This window comes from Melospiza georgiana, chromosome 1, assembly GCF_028018845.1.
Source record: "Melospiza georgiana isolate bMelGeo1 chromosome 1, bMelGeo1.pri, whole genome shotgun sequence".
Lineage (NCBI taxonomy): Eukaryota > Metazoa > Chordata > Aves > Passeriformes > Passerellidae > Melospiza > Melospiza georgiana.
In genome coordinates this window covers 74,809,706-74,825,832 of record NC_080430.1, presented here as the reverse complement: position 1 = coordinate 74,825,832, position 16,127 = coordinate 74,809,706, and positions in this window count along the sequence as shown.

Sequence of the window (16,127 nt, the reverse complement as noted above, 5' to 3'; positions counted from 1 at the left end):
TATATAGAAGTTTTACGTCTCTGTCTTTTAGTTTTCTATGTCAGAGGGCACAGATTTATTCAGGTTTAGAAAGGACTTTGTGAGGCAATCACATTGTCTCCTGCTCAATGTGGCATCCGCATTGACTTCAGTCCATATTGCTCAGGGTTTTATCCTGTTTGGACTTGTAAACCTTCAAGAATGGAGACTACACAGTCAATCTGAGCAGCCTGTTCCACTGCTGGATTTTGTGTATATGGCAATTTTTTTTCTTTTACCTATCAGAACCTGTGTATATTTCTAAACATGTTTGTACCTAATAGATTTTTCTGGAAACGTGGCAGCCCAAGTACTGTTACTGCATGTTTGAAACATTCCTTATGTTTCTCTGTATCTAGATATAACAGACTGCATTTCAATTCAAGGAAATCTAACATGTCAGACTAACAAAATGTTGTGTGGAATGTTGTGTGGGGTGGTTTTTTTGTTGTTTGATTTTTTGTGTGTGTGTTGATTGGTTAGTTGGGGTTTTTTTTAGATGTTCTTGTTGTTTTGTTTTGTTTCATTTTTTGTTTTTTTCTCCAAAAGGTATTCTGCAGGAAAATGAACATTCTAGAAGGTTTTCTCTGGAAAAGACAAAAAGTCAGTTTGTGAAGAGTCTGGGGTTTTGCCAATACTAATTTTCAATTTGTATTTTCACTACTGCTTTGACATCCTTGAGATAAAATGAGGGTTTTGCCACAACTATTTTCCAAATATTTCACATATAAACATGACTTCCTAGGAGGCAGTAAATAAGTGACATAGCTAGGGAGATAGAGTAGATTTCCCTCAGCAGGTGCTTGAAGAGGAAGAAATATTTGTATGGGTGTGATGTGCCAAAAAATGCTGCTAGAAAAAAGGCATAAGATAGTGTCATGAAAAAAAGATCTTATATCTTGAGCATGACTGCTGGATTATCATGTGTCATTCAAGATAATGTTAATAACATCATCACATTCGGCTGCACCATTCCCTTAATGTCACACATACCCCAACTAGCAAAGGTGTTTGTGTGTAGAAAGGAAATAAAAAGAGAAATGCAGTACAGCTAGCCAGCTCAACATGAAATTTCAGACTCACTAATGTCTTGGGCACTATTCCCATGCTCACAATGCAGCATGTGGAAGTAATTGGTAAAAGCACAACAGACTTTTATGCAGATCACTCTCAATAGTTTTGAATGAAATTTTAAAATAGCTTCATTCCACATAACAGTAGCACCTATACAGGAATGAGTAAGGAAGTGTTTTAAAATGAAAGTCAATTTGTAGTCATCCACTAACAGGGATTGTTGCCAACATATTCACTTTTCTATTTGTTCTGTCGTATTTGATTATACTCAAATTCCCGTAAGTCCTTCAGTTGAATTACAAATTATGTCTTTATTTGGAAACAAATATGCCCACAAATACATTGTGTACCTTCTTATGTGCAGTGTGTGGTGTTAGTGACTGCAGAGAGAGAGCAAACTACTTTGAGCATTTTCCTGCCAAACAAATGATTGTATGTGATCATTTCAAAACAGTTACCATTGGTAAACAATGAAATCCATTTAGTTTGTCATAAAGGAACAGAAATCAAATTCCTTTTGGGATAAGAAAAGAGACAGTGTATGTATGTGTGTATATTATATATGCTACATAGTATATTCAAATATTTCCAGTCCATAGTACAATATATTTTTACAAACTGATAAATAATTCAGAGCATGTGATATATTAGATTACTTCTTTAAATCCTTAATACTTTGGAACCCAGGCAAGGGTTGCAAACAAATGCCCTTTTCTTTTCATATTTTAAAATTTGCACTGAAAGATAATTCCTTTTTAATTTTTTTAATTTCAAGTATGCTTTTATTTTTGAAGTTAGGTAAAAGCAATAGTCAGCTGATGTACATTTCATTGTGACAATGGGATATCTGTTGGTTTTCATGACACTAGATAGTTTCTTAAAAGAACTTTGAGATGAGAAAAAATCTGGTTGACCTCATAGATCTTCATGTAATAGGAAACTAGGTAATAAGTAGCACATAGCTACCATGACTGGAAGATTTGTATAGTGAGACTGGAAAAACACTGCAAAAATATGTCACATTCATGCTGTGTATCTCACATGCAGATCACTGACATTGCTGGGATATTCTTATTAGAAAGCCAAGTAATTGATTTGTTCTGATTTGTACTGATTTGATATTTGCTATTCATTTGCTGACTAGTTATATTTTTCTGGTTTTTTTTAACAACATTTCATAAAAATTCTAGATGGAATTTCACTGTTTCATCAAGCATTCCTATCTGAACATATTCACAAAGAGAAATGTAATGAAACAGAAAGTAATTTCCATTAGATAATGATCTTATTTGATCAACATTTTTGTCTAGCTCCACATATTAGCTTAATAAACTTTTTCCAACTCCCTCCCCTGCTTCTCATTATAAAACTGAAGGGGAAAATCTTTCCTTAAAGTAATAACTTTTTGTCTTTATTTCAAAAAGTTGCAGTTCAAGACGAGGCATTACAATATATCACTGTAAAGTCTGCATTTGAGAGCATGAATACTGAATATCTGTGTTTTGAGACTAAGGAGCAGAGTGGATACATCTTGAAGCAGGCAGATAAAGCACAAACAGCACAAGCTTCCTCTTTGCAGCTGAGATTTCCTTCAAATTTTCAGCAGCAAACTATTTTTTCTAAGTGGAGTTTAATTATTCCAGCCCATTCTGCCTTTAAATCACGCTCCTGTGACTTCGTATTGCATCAAGCACAATATGCCAGCTTGCACTTCTCTCAGCCCTCAGAAACACTTCTGACTCATTACTCTTCCTCTTGCCAAATAAAAATAATCTGCAATTTAATCACTTGCTTGCAAGCAATCACTCGCCAGCTTGATGTGCTTGGCAGATTTCCTATTTAGAGCTGTCAGGTATGGGCACAGCAGGAATCTGCCACGTCCTGCTGCTGGTTCATGTGCAGGGTCACTGGCCAGGACACGGTTAAGCGGCTGATGATGCATGTGTTCACTAAAATTATTTCAGAGACAATATCAGGTCTTTCTGGCTGGGTGTCCATTAGATTATTATAACAAATGGTTACAGATGAGCTAAATCACAGAGGAAAATGTTCCATCCAGTCCTAGTCAGTGTAACATCCACTGATATCAGTCATTATAAAGCCCACCAACTTCCTACGTGGGATACATATTTAAATTGCTTGTGCTGCAGCTGAAATAAACTGCTTTGATCTGATGTCTGTAATTTTGACCCACTGTCTGATGATTTCCTGACAGTTGTATGTAAATTCAACAAATTAGACATGCATCTTTTTCCACTTTTTTATAATAACAGTAGTAGTATTCTAGAAATGTTCAAAGAGTTCAATCAATATCATCTTCATCCTGTAAAAGGCTGTGCATCTGCACCTTCCCTACAAAAGGAGTAACAGAAAAGATTTTGAGTCCAATATCCTTTTATTTCCTCCGTCTTACTTGATGATCCATAAATAAGTACTTCTACTATTACAGACTTTTGTTGTTGTTATTGATATTATTATTATTACTATTTAAAAAGACTAAGCAAAGCAAAAGAAAGAAAACCAAGTGATGTAAAAGCAATCACTCACAAGCTAGTGATGAATGCATACCCAGTCAGTCTCTGAGCATTGTCAACCCCTAATAAACACCAGCACTGGTTTTTTTGCTGGACTAATCCTTTGGTTAATTTACGTCAGCTGTCCCAGTTCTGTTTCCTCTCAGCCTTTTATCTTCCCCAACCTACTCACTGTTGGGGGAAGAGTGGGAAGTGGAGAAAGCCTTGATGCTGTGTAAGCACTGTTCAGCAATAGCCAAAACATTGGCATGCTATCAACAGTGTTTTGGTCACAAACCTGAAATTTAGGGCTGCTGCGAAGAAAATTAATGCTGCTCCAGTCAAAACCACTACATGATATAAACATGTTTGGTATAATTTGGAAGCTTTTCCAGACATCCAAATTCCTTCTGCTCCACATGGGAAATTGGAAAAAAAATGAACCAAAACCTAACTGCATCCTTATATATCCAAACAGTATTTTAGAAAATACAACACAGGATTTTAGAATAGTCTCCTCCTAAGAGATTGCTGTCTTTTTTCACATAAATAGCTCATCAGATTTTAGGGAGCTTGATGTAAGTTTTAGGCAAGCAAAGAATTTACTCAAGTCACTTTATTTTGGCTGCTGTAGGGTTTTCAATTCTTTGTATCTGTACATAAAGTAACATTTCAGTTGAAGAAAGCTTTTGGCTACTTCTGCAATGTCATTCATATAAAAAAAGAATTGCTGGCTTGGTATAAAAGCTAATAATTTCTCAAAAGGCTTCCCATGAATTAGGCCCATTTACAATATGAAAAGTAAATTAAATTCCTACCTAATTATTTTCTATTAATTTGCATAATATACATTAATTTTCAAAATCAAATCTTTAATGTTGTACTGATTTTATTTTCTACTTGCTTCCTTTAGAAATACAAACAAAAACTCAGAAAATCAGGAAATGTTAAGATGCACACAGTAAAGAGAACCTTCTTCCACTAATAAAAATGATGTTATCCAGAAATGAAGGAGGCAGACCTCCTACCAATATCAAAAATATTGATTTAGATGTTATATTTTTGATGAAACAAAAATTATATTATATCTACTAATTACCATTTTAGTACATGCATTTGTTGCTTCCTAATTAGATAAGTGGGACTCTTTCTTTACAGTTATATAAATTTGTTTGGAGAGTAAACTGCAGCTAATGTATAAACCTCTCAGTCATCTTTCAAGTCCTAGTCCCCTGAAAGGATCACATTTTCCTCCCCTTTCTCTATCTCATACACACAAGAACCCTACAAAACCATTAAATTACTACATTTGAAGGGAAATAGATAGGCTCCAATTTCCCTTCAAATGGGTTCATTTGTTAACTTCTAAACTTTCCCTTAGTAATTTTCAGACATAATGTATAGTGCCAGTCTCTCAGCATTTCCAGCACTCAATGTTTCTCCCACTTGAGGCAGTTGTTAATGTGTTCACTCCATAGTTGCTTAGAGAACTGCAGACTTTGTTTAAATTACTATTGCAGTTGTCTGCCTTGCTTACACTTGCTGTACCTTAAATTGCAAAGGAAATTTTATTATCTAGTCCTAACCCTACATGCTGAGGGAACAATTAGAATGCACATTTTTATACCTATTTACTTTATACCTATTTATTTTTGTGAACTCTGTGTACAAACACATGCCTGAGTTGAATTTTAACAAGGATAGATTTTAGTCAGAAAAATACAGAAACAGGAGTCCAAATCTTGAAAGTTATGCTAAATGTATCTGTAATTTAATATTGAATTCTTTCTTGGAACTGGACAAGCAATAAAAATATTTCTTTCTGAAAATAAAAATAAAGGGTTTTTTTACATTGCAAATTTATATTCAAACATTTTTCTGGCTTCTGTTGGCCTAATCTTGGAGTACCAAGACCTAAATCAGTCTTACTGTTTTAAGCCTGCAATTCAGAGAAGTATTATAATGTTTTACAAATAGTGTAATAGAGGTTAAGATTTATCTTGCTTACATAGTGTTATGTGAAAACTGGGTGTTTAATTTAAATCAGGTCTGTGGGATGTCTCCAAAGCTAATGCAGATAGTCCTGGATCACGTAGACAACAAATACTTAAGTTGTCCTATCTTTTAATTTCATTTCTGTTGAATAAGGAATATATGGTAGGTCATATTTAACATATCTTCCAACAGTTTGATGTTGATATGAATTATTAGTTTTATCAGAATCTAAACATGCATTTAAGCATGCTGTAACATAAAATCTGCCCAATGTATGTAGAATTGCAAATCTATATTTGAAATTCACCAGTGTCGAATTAAATGCTTAGTACATCTGTTGGCTGGTTAACATTTTCTGCCAGAATGCAAAATGTGAAGGGTGTTGTATGGCATCAAGAGCAGGGAGCTTTACGTGTTCTCCATTTGCCCAGCACTAAGCTACACTGAAGCAATTCCAATGCCCTCAGTAATTACAGGCCATGACACCTGGCACGAACACAAAATAATGTTTGTATTGTTCATAGAAAAAGGTCCTGTAGTACAATTGACAGAAAGAAAACTATCAGATTAAAGGGAGAAAGATATAAATTTGTAGTTATCATTTTGGGTATAAACCTTACAGCGGTTTCTTTATCAACTTTCCAAGTAATAAAACTACAAAAAGGAGCACAAATTTTGGAGCTCGTGAAAATAGAAACTGTAGCACAGACTGATACAAGAATGAGATTATCATAGGGCTCTTCATTTATGCTTTTCTCAAAGATCTGTTTTAATTAAAGAGAGGTTGTTTTCCACTACCTCTTGCTTTTTATTGCAGCTCCAAAGGACATCATAGTTTAGAACTTATCAGATCACAAGCACAAAACATCTGCCATTTCTGTGCTGGTGACCAGAACATTTATATAATAAATGGTGTATTTCAAGATTCTTCAGATCTCTATTTTCATAGCCTTTCACAACAAACTCTTGTTGATGTTTAACTTCTTTTTTTTCTTTATATCCTGTCCTTTATTGCTCTTCTTCAATGGTGAGGTCACTTAGCCCACGCCGCAATTTTCATTTAATGGATTTGCAGAATTTCCCTTCACATCTGCACATGTGAAAATGCTCAAATCTGTGTTAGAAAAAAAAAATAACAAAGGACTTTACCTTCTTAAATAAAAACTTCAACAAAAGAAAAAAGATTAGGGCAAACTAATGAAAATGTTAATTCTTTTTTCCCCAATGTTTCCTGTTCTTTAGGGGTGGAGTTGAAGTGATGTGCTCCTTTCTAATTTTCAAAGTTGATGTTTCTTGTTGACAGATTTTTTCTGATAATTGTTTGATCCAGAAAGTTAAAACACCAATTGCTCTAGTGTGTCAAATTCATATACTAATATAGCAACTGGTTAAGGATGTGAAAGGCCACTTTCTTTAGACCATGGGAAAAAGGAAGATGCAAGAATTTTATTAAAAGGCATCATGCCAGTTTGAGGCTATTACTAAGTGGGAAGCTGCTACTTATTGGTCTGTATTGCCATTATGTGGTTTTGCCTGGTGCTTATTTTGAACAGCTGCTGTGACATCTCCTTATCATGAATGACATTGTCAGAGCATGCCTCAGGAAAGGCATAACAACAGCTTTAGAGTTTTGGATCACTTCATATCATGGTATCTAACAGCTATGAGCATTAAAGTCTGTCATTGTTCTGTACAACGTTGCTAGTCGATCCAGTCTTGGAATACATATAAACACACAACAAGGAGCAGTGCAGCTTTCATTTAAAAAATCTTTTACATTGGTGCAGGCTGAAACAACCACAGATTTATTAAAAAAATATTGGTTTTCTCTATCCTTGGAACTTAGTTTCTTCCATGGAACATGTCAAGGAGGTTTTAAATATATATAGAAATTCATGATATAGCAAAAAATGTCTTGACCCAGACATCCCTGGAAAAAGTAATATGCACTATAGTGGTGAACATTTTCCAATAAAATTCCTATTGTCAATAGCCTTCTTCATCTCCTGCAACTTCCCTAAATATTCCAATGTCTGAAAACCTTTTTGTTTCTGAGGCAGGGCTCCTAAGAACTATTAGCCACTGTTAAGAATGTAGACATATAAAAAACAGCCACAGTCTTGCACTTTATGTTCTCTATGGGTTAATTTTGAACTCTTCTGTGACCCAGAATGAGAATTTTCTCCTGTTTGGATCATTTGACAATAGCATGATTTAAACAGAAATAATTGTAGAGAAGACAAGCAATGAAAATAGGACCAGGTTTTGCTTATGTAAATCATTTTGTCGGAACTTTAACACATGCTGTTCCATTCATTCAGAATATATATTTTACTTATATCCTTAATTACATGCCAGTGAAACAATACTGATTTCATTTAAATTTTTCTTATAGTATGAAAGCAGAAAAAGAAAACAGAAAAAAATAAAAGAAAATAATTGCTAGAATTGTATAATTGGTGACTTTAAAGGCTTCTGTTTCCATATGCTATAATTTCTGTTTCAAGTAGACAATATATCCGGAAATGTATACATTTCAAAACTAAAATGGGCCATATGAACCTCTGCAAAAGACAGTAAAAATTATCTGAATTTCATAGATTTTACACTATAGAAAGACATTTGATCTTGATCCAGTACCTTCAAATTATGAAAAAATAATTATTTGTTCTTACGAAAATATGTCCTTCTATTTTTCCTAGTCTGACTATGTTCAGCCTCTTGCTATTGTGCTTCATTATATTTTCTTTTCCTGCATCCAAATTAAAGAGTCACCTGCCTTCAGAAATAAGTTCCCTGGGTTGGTACTTCAAGGCTAAGCTAAAAAAAAAAAATCTCTTAATCTTCTCATGGGTAAGCTATGAAAGTAGAATTTGCCAAGTTTTTCACTGAAAAGCAATTTTTCTCTCTCTCATGTTGCTCTTTTACATCTTTGCCATTTTTTAATAAATTTCAGTTATACAAGCCCCTTTTTTATTATTGATGTCAAACATGAAATAATTTAATCAGTAAATTGCTGGGTTTCTCTCAGACATTTCCGCAGGAAGTAGCTCCAATTTCAGATGTGACTATTTGGATATTGTGTTCAGCTGTTAACCTGAAGTGTAACACTTTCAGCTAGTTTTTAAAGTCTTTTCAGTGATGTTGTGTTCTGCTGTTTTCTACCTTTACCTGTCAGAGTGTGATTTTCTTCCTAGATATCTGAGTTCACATTTTGGAAGTATTAAAAATTGTTATTATTCTACAAATTTTTACTTAAACTGTAGGAAAAAAAATAACATGAGGCCAGGTATAGATTCCTGTGGAACTCTATTAACATTATCCTTGTTTCTTATCGGAATTACCACTGAGATCTAGCATTAAACTACTTTTTAAAATTATTAATAAGCTTTCCACTGACACTACATTATACTAATTTCATTCAGCCCGTTATGCAGGATTAAGTAAAGTGCCCCATAGAAGCATACTATACAAACTAGCTCCTATTAAAGATGAACCTTGCTAAAACAATATTTAAAGCTGATATGAGTTGGATTTTTTTCAAATGTTCCCAGAAACTATGCTGAATGGTGCAGGGTTATCCTCCAAGCCCCTGCCAGTTGCATTTCCACTCTGTCTGTGAAATGGCCCAAGAAATATGTACAAGTAATTGACTCTTGACTTCCTGTCTTGTTAAAGACGAGTAAATAAGGACCACAAATGTTCTCCTGTCAGACCTGAAGGCACTGAAATTAGTGGCAGGTGAGTTACTGATTCTGATTTCCAGCCTCTTGAAGATATTAAATATGGCACCAATTTTTGAAAGCATTCCAGGGCAGATACCAGCATCTTCACACTACAGTGTTGGTCACTTTTGTTTCTTCTGCAAAACCTGGTAAGAGTTAGTGTAAAAAAATAGAACTAGTGTCTTCTTTAGAGACAGAACTCACAAATCTATGGGAGTTCTTTGAAGGAAGCAATGAGCCTGTGCACAAAGGTTGATATGACATCCTTTGATTTCCAAAGGCAATCAACACAATCCCTCAGCAAAGGCTCTTAAAGAAACTAAGCTGCCATGAGATAAGAGAGCCAGTCTCCACATGGATAAATAACTTATTAAAAGATAAGAAACAAAGCACTGAAATAAATGACTTTTTTTTAAAGTGAAGACTACAGGAGTATGCCCTGGAGGTTCTTTGCTCAATATCAAAGAAATAGTCAGACGATGGAACTTGTTGCTACTAGCAGATACTACAGAGTGCTAAAGGTGAAGGCCAGTTGCACAGCTCAGTGGTAGAACTGCAGATGCAGCTTAATGTAGAAAAATGTAAGCCATGGATATGGAAATATGCAATCTTCAATATGCTTGGATGGGCTCCTCACTCAAGACTCATATTTTGGGTTTACAATAGATTGTTCTTCTAAATGTTGGTTCATTTTTCATGAACACCAGGAAAATAAAAGTGAGTTTTCAGAATTAAGAAAAGAAAATAGTTTTTTGTTTTTCTTGTCTGAATGGTGATATATGAACAGGTTAAAAATAGTAGATTTGGATCCAGTTTATTTCTTTTTTAGTAGGTAGGCGTGATCTTGAGGTGAGATCAACATGTTTCTGCATCACACTCTTTGCATATAAAATTTTGCTTTTGATCTTTCAGTGGGATAATGAAGCCAGAGAAATAGCTAGCAGAAGGACAGCATACAGATATGAATTAAAAAAAAAATCAGCTCTAGGTGGTGCATATTAAAAATAAACACCTTTAGCTAGAATAAATAATGATTAAACAAACAAGTAACATAAAAAAAACACCCTTCTCTTGTGCTTTGGTATTAGTGGGAAGAGATGAAGAAGCAATGCACTGGGGAAGAAAGCACAGAGACAAAATAAAGAAACTAACAAAATGAAACCTTTAGTTTTCATTTGGTGTATCTGTGCCACACCCCAGAACAGAGAAACTGGAAATTACTTGGAAATAGCAAACTGCTTAATGCATCAGGGAATACAGTGTTAGGAAAGCAGTATTCCATATGTAGAAGACAGATAAAACATTCTAAGAGTAAAAATATTTATATTCTCTTATTCTAGAACACTTTCCTCTGTATCCATTAACATCAGATAATGTCTTTCTAAGGACATCAAGATTCCTTAATAAATAAAATATTTTTTAAATTCATATCTGTCGTGACTACACTCAACTACTCCAATAATTTTTTCCTATGTATTTCCCTAGTTATCACAAATATTGTGGTTAAACTAACACAATGATATATCATTGGGTGCATTTCTGTTTAGTTAAGTAAGACCTATAAATATTTTAAAAATGAAAAATGCCTTTATGAACCTATGAGTGAAAATCAAACACAAGAAAAATACAAGGTTTTCCTTTTATTGTATCTCATTTGTATCTAACAGATTCCTGCGTATCCTACGTAAGCTCTGAAAAAATCTTTGAATATCCTAATTCCATTAGCACATCAAAAAAAAAAAAAACAAACTGACAACAAACCCAACCAACCAACCAAATAAATGATTGATTTATACCTTAGGGAGGTCAATTTATTTTTCAACACAAATTTTAAATAAATTAATAAAAGATCAGAATGATAGATCATTGTGTAATTTACTGCATAAACACTTATGAGTACTTATGACCTGCTTTGGAATAGGAACCATCCTGTGGATTTAAAATTTAGAGAACCCTTTTACACTGTTCTGATTATTTTGACAATGACTTTTAAAACAAGCAAGCAAACAAAAAATCTATTTTGCTTCAAAATAATACCCGCTCAAAGAAGGATGAAACTGAAAAGCTGAGCTGTAAGTGTCCGAAACAGAACTCTTTGTTGTACAGAATGATAAGACTCTGCTAAGGCTCTTGGGAGGCATCTCTCTAGTCAAGCCAAATAATATTGTTAACATGCACTTTTCTTCCTTTAAGTAATGATTTTGTTTTAATGTTCCTAACCAGAAAAGCTGTCTAGGTAGAACGCTTCAGTGTGTTTGTTTCTGCATTAATTCCGTATCTTGTGTGTTACCAGCTGTCGTCTTGATCCTTGTAGGTAAAACACCACTGAGGTTAATCGCTGCTGTGTTCTCTGACAAAGCAAACCTGGGACTGTGGACAGGATTTGGCATGTCTTTTGGCTCTGTGTCTCCTCTGCAGGCTGCCAGCATCAAGCTTAACTCAGGCCATCTACAAATCCCATCTGCTCTGCTAGCAGATGATCTGTCATGGTGCTGGTGGGAAGGATATGGACCTGTCCCAGTTGCCCCTCTTTGCGAGGCCAGATAGGATTGCCTGGATCTGACAGCAGAGGCAAGAACCCCTCTAATTAGCATCTGCTTGTACATGATCCAAGGTGCACTCTGCAGAAAAAGGCATTCACAAACAGGAGAGGAGATAAATTAAACATGGAGGCAGCAAATATAAATGCAAGCTGGTCTTTGAGGCTGTTCCCGTGTTCTCTGTAGTGGCAGTCTGTGACTTTGTGTAAATATATCCATGACTGGGTTTAAGACTGCTCTGCTTACAGAATGTCTCAGACACTTCTGGGACAGAAGTGTGTGGTTCACAGGGGCAGCTGGTTTCCTTGTGACATACTAACAGTCAGTAATTGACAAAACTGTGCATGTTTTTTCAGTGCTGACAAGCCTCGGAAATGCTCTCACTTACTCAACTTTAAGCACATTAAACAAAATTATGATCCTTTTCCTAAGTTTAATTAAAGCAAGAGGGTGGAAGGTAAAATGTACTCTTCAACCTGGAGCCAGAGATCACAACCTAATATGTAATGGCTGCATTTAATGAGCATTCTGTGAGTAGTTTAGTTATGAATAAACATAAGGCTTTTGGCTATGGTTATAGATTTGCTTTCACCTTTGCATACAGTGGAGGTCAGGATATATTTGAGTGATAGCTTTTCTCTGCAAGACAGGAGATGAAACATAAGCTTTTAAAAATGCAAAAAGTTTTTACCATTCTGTTACTGGGTATTTCTGTAAATACTGCTCTAGATCAGCATGGACTATTGCAGATCCCAGGAATAAATGTTTGAAAATATTAATCTGTCCAGAGGTATAGTTTTGACTCAGCATACATAAAGCATACATGATTTTGTCATAAGAAAAGTTACTTAATATTTGTACCGGATATAGATAGTTCATATAAGAAATCTGTATTTATAGCTACAGGAAATGGGTATGAACATTTATTCACCAGAAACTGAGGAAACAAAGGTCAAGCAGCCAGAGTGTTGCCTTATATTATAAGGGAAAAATGATATGTGACTGTTCTCTACTGTCAAAAGGGAATCTTACCATGGACACTATTGCACCTGGTTTTCAGGTACTAGTGGTTGATTCAAAAGACCAAGAATCAGAGGACTCTGTGCTTTTTACCATTCCTTAGCTGCTTTTCATGTTTATATTAAATGTATTAAATTTTAAAAAATAATACTTTCTATTAAAAAACATTTTCCTTCAAAAGATGTCTCATTTTCAGATAGAATGGGTATATTTGACTGCAGTAATTTTGGCTGGGGGCTGGGATTTGTTTTTAGGAGTAATGAGACACACACATATACCACACAAAACTAAAAAATGTTATCACTCTACAAAAATTCTAAAATTTTATCAAAAATTATTTTTGTGCCATGTAAGGGGAAATATTTATATGTGTAAAATATCCAGACATTAGCTATAAAATTTCTCAATGCAACAGACTATGAGAGGTTTTACACTGTGAGAGTTAGCATGAAGAGAGGGGAAGAGGACTGGGTTTGGAAAACTGATGATATGAACAAATCACAAGTATTTCCTTAGTTTATTCATTGCTTACTTGTGGATTAAATGGTGACATGATAAGTAAAAAGGTAAGGCAGAATATCCAAAGAAAGATAAAAAGGCTGGAAATCTAAAGTACTTTATCTGTGGCTTGGGCTCAGCAGATGCAAATAGAGTTTCCATCATAAGATCTGCTGGCCACGGAGCAGTCTGGAGTGATCTGAAGTTATATACTGCAGTGAGTCCTCTGACTGACTCCATAACTTCCCTTAGTTCCTCAATCTAGAATCAGAATGAGCATCATGGAGACCAAACTACCTTGCAAAATCTTCTGGAAAGGAAATTTTTTTCTTGCACTTCCTGTTGAAACACAGGAAATCCTCTTTTCTTCTGCACCTTCAAGAGGAATTTAAATTCCAAGTATTTCCATTAAATTCAAAGATTAGTCATGAAAAAGACCTGTTTATGTTACTTTTTTGAGCGGAAGGGAGATTGGTTTTTTTGTTTGTTTGTGGTTTTGTGTTTAATAAAGATGAATACAATTCCGCAGGGTTGCCTACAGTTATCAAAATAGAATGATTTGGGTTGAAAGTGACCATAAAACCATGCCATAGGTACAGGGGGATAACTTTCACTAGACCAGGTTGCTCAAACTCTTATTCAACCTGTCTTTGACAACTTCTAGGGAAATTTCTGTAAACAGCCTGTTCCAGTGCCTCACCACACTTACAATAAGAATTTCCTCTAATACCTGTGCTAAACCTACTCTCTTTCAGTTTGAATCCACAACCCTTTTCACTGCTCTTGTAGAAAGCCCCTCTCCATCTTTCTTGTCGGCCCCTGTCAGACACGGGAAAATGCTCTAAGGTCTCCCCAGAGCCTTCTCTTTTCAAAGACCTAACAACCCCAACCCTCACAGCCTGTCCTTCAGTTATTTCATTTGCTCCTTTCCTCCAGCTTCAATGACCTCTTGAGGACAGTTTGGCCTCATCAGTGCAGTTAACAACTCAATTTATGATTAACATCTACTCCAGTAACTCAGGCTGAATATTCGACACATGCAGACAAGAAGCACAGCTGGTAACTTCAGAAGAAAGAAAGCACCGAGTGTCAGAATGAAAGATCTGTGTTAGACCAAGCTACTAAAGGGCAGCAACTGAGCTTCAGATATGAGTGATAACATTTCATGGAAGTATTAATAAATCGAATTCTAAGTTTTTGAATGAATTGTGGAAAAATCCTCTGAACAATTTCAATCAGCTTTTGGAGGAGTTATTCTAAACCATACAGATTAATTTATATAAATACACACATGATTTTTTTTTAATAAACAGAGGAGTCCTTACTGCATTTCATCATATAATGAATAAGAAATTACTCCATAGTAAAACTGGAGGATTCCATAGTAAAACTGGAGTATCTTTGAAGTGTCAGTTGAATTTAGATCTTTGACATCAAAAAAATTAATTTCCTAGAGCTTTCAAAAAACAAAAATCCTTTAAATAAACAAATAATTTTAGGGGCCATTGGATCTAAAGTAGCAAACGGTCTATAAAATAAAAAAGATATTTAATTTCTCTTTTTTACAGCTGTAAAGGGTAATGGTTTTGTTGCTTGTGTTTTGTTGTTTGTTTTTTTTCTATTACTGACAAATAAATATTAGAAGGAGAGCTGCATATGCAATATTATATGGACTTTTATATTTCAAATTTTACTTTATTTTTTAGCTCATCCTCATATCCTCATTGTGTTTATCTTAGGTGTTAAATCTAAGTTACTCTTTTGCCAAGTTGAGTTTGTTAATAGGACAAAACTCAAAATTATATGCTACTAATAGCTTTTTTAATTTTTTTCATCCCCTGGTAAAAGACACTGTGTCCTCTACTGTTTCACAGGAGCTAGACAAATGTTGGCACAGTTTTACAGATAGGAAATAAAATGGCTAAAGAGTTGTAGGCCACTGACTTTATAGGATTCAAAAGGCAATTAAAACCCATAATTAAAATGCATGATGAGGATCCATCATATTGTGCTCTATCTCCCAGATAATTATTTATTGGTCAACTGTGGCAAATTTTGCCAACATCACCATCACTCTCATTTATGACACATGCTTCCCAATCCAGCCAATTTAACAGTCTGAAAAAGACAGGTTCTTCCCTATATTTATTTTGAAGGAAACTCCTATAGGAAAATATAGTGAAACATTTGATGCTGTTGATTTTGGACCAGAGATAATCTGACACCAAACCTGCCCTCCTCCAAAGTTTTTTACAAAGAAGTAAAAAAAGCTACTAAATAGTTTCCCCTTGAGTCCATTGCAAATTTTCACTTTACAGGTTACCTCGTGTTTTTTTCTCAGGATATCAAGCTCCACTGACACTTAGAGTATGCCAAAAGACATATTTATTCAGATTTATTCTGAAAAGGGCAAAGGTGGTAGAATTGGCTCTTCAGTTGTCCACTCTCTGCTTTTCAGTTAGTGTTGTCCCTCTGTACATAATTATATTTTTAGTCCATGATTAAAGTGACTCAACCATGATTTTTTTGTACCCTGAACCATATAGATGATCAAGATAATGAAACCCAGCTTCTCAGCTCGAGCCTCAGAGAAGGCTTGGACTCCATGCACAGTCCATTTGGGTTGTGCTTGGGGTCCATTACTTTCCCTGGACCTTTTGCTATGTGGTAAAACCCCTCCCAGGACACGTGGCAAGAGGCTCAGTAGTACATCAGAGTCCAGCCATATCATACACGTTCAAGCG